Source organism: Priapulus caudatus, unplaced genomic scaffold (genome assembly GCF_000485595.1).
Source record: "Priapulus caudatus unplaced genomic scaffold, Priapulus_caudatus-5.0.1 Scaffold2185, whole genome shotgun sequence".
NCBI classification, from domain to species: Eukaryota; Metazoa; Priapulida; class Priapulimorpha; order Priapulimorphida; family Priapulidae; genus Priapulus; species Priapulus caudatus.
The window spans coordinates 39633-40921 of NW_014579246.1; the positions used below are offsets into that span (position 1 = coordinate 39633).

The 1289-nt window shown below is 42.8% G+C and overlaps 1 protein-coding gene across 1 annotated transcript in view; it reads left to right on the forward strand.

Moving 5' to 3' along the window:
• LOC106818364 (CUGBP Elav-like family member 2) overlaps nt 1-1289 on the forward strand; it is a 35264-nt gene that overhangs the window by 30497 nt on the left and 3478 nt on the right. The window lies entirely within an intron of this gene.

Below are 1289 nucleotides of genomic sequence, written 5' to 3' on the forward strand. Positions count from 1 at the left end.
AAAATGAATTTGAAATGAAAAAGAATTACAAATAAATAATAAAAATATCCGTAGCCATCTCGGCCACCATACTCGAGGATATAGGGTATAGGTTACTCTAGGCACAGTTTAAGCGCAGTGCAAAAAACACTGGGTCGGGTACTGCGTTATCGGCATCTATAACAACGAATTATTATCACATTACGCGAACATTATAAGGGATTCCTTTATTATATGCTTTGTTATCGTACTGCTGTACACGTGTACCGGTAATCTGTGCTTTGATAATGTAACTACACATAAGGCAAGTCAATAAAGGTAACATCGTTATCGTATAGTCCTCAGCGATGTATGGTACAGAGGGTACAATACATGTACAGCTGACACGGTGTAGGTGACTGAGACTAAACTAACAGTGATACTGTGACCCCGTATCTCGCGTTATTGATTAAACACTGGTCTGCGGTACAAAATAAACGTCCTACGGGTGAGCGATCAAAAATGCTGCGGATTGCTTCATCGTCACTAGGGGCGGCAGCGTGCAGTCGCCGTGTTGTTGCGACCACCTGCCCGTAATGTACATGAGCGTAATTAGCGAAATGCTGCGTCGGGAAAACTGCGGGTTGTTATATCGCTGCCGATGAATATTGTCCGCGGATTAGGCGGCGTAACCAGATATGTGTAGACATAGCGCGCAATTCAGTGAGAGTCACGCTGGAAAAGGTTCGGAGAGTAAATGCTGTCAATTTCGTTGATTCGAAACGTTGTGATAGGCACAGCATCGAGTTAGAGGCGAACGTTGAATTGCCGATTTTTTTAGCTCACCTTGACATCGTCAAGATGAGCTATTGCCATGGGGTGTTGTCCGTCGTCCGTCCGTCGTCCGTCCGTCCGTCAACATTTGGCTACGGTCAACGATAACTCAGGTACCGTTTGGTCCACATGTTTCAAATTGCATGTACAGTTGTTACTCCTATGGGAGAGGTTTGAACGTCCTATTTTGGAGCACACCAGCCGACCTACTTTCGAGCGACGTCCACTTTTTGGCAAAAATGGAAATGGCCATAAGTCAGTTTAGGTTCAACGGATTTTGCTCAATTCTGGTATGTGAATGAATAAGGACTGGCCCCAAAACATATCACGTGGGTTTTTATGTTTTTTAAATTATGCAAATTATGTAGATTTTGGCAATTTCACTATGCATTTCAGTGTCTCCCTATGGTCAACGCCATCAGATTGTATGCCAACAGATCTGAAACATTTATTTTCGCATCAAAAATTACTCATATATCATCATTATCAAGAGTATA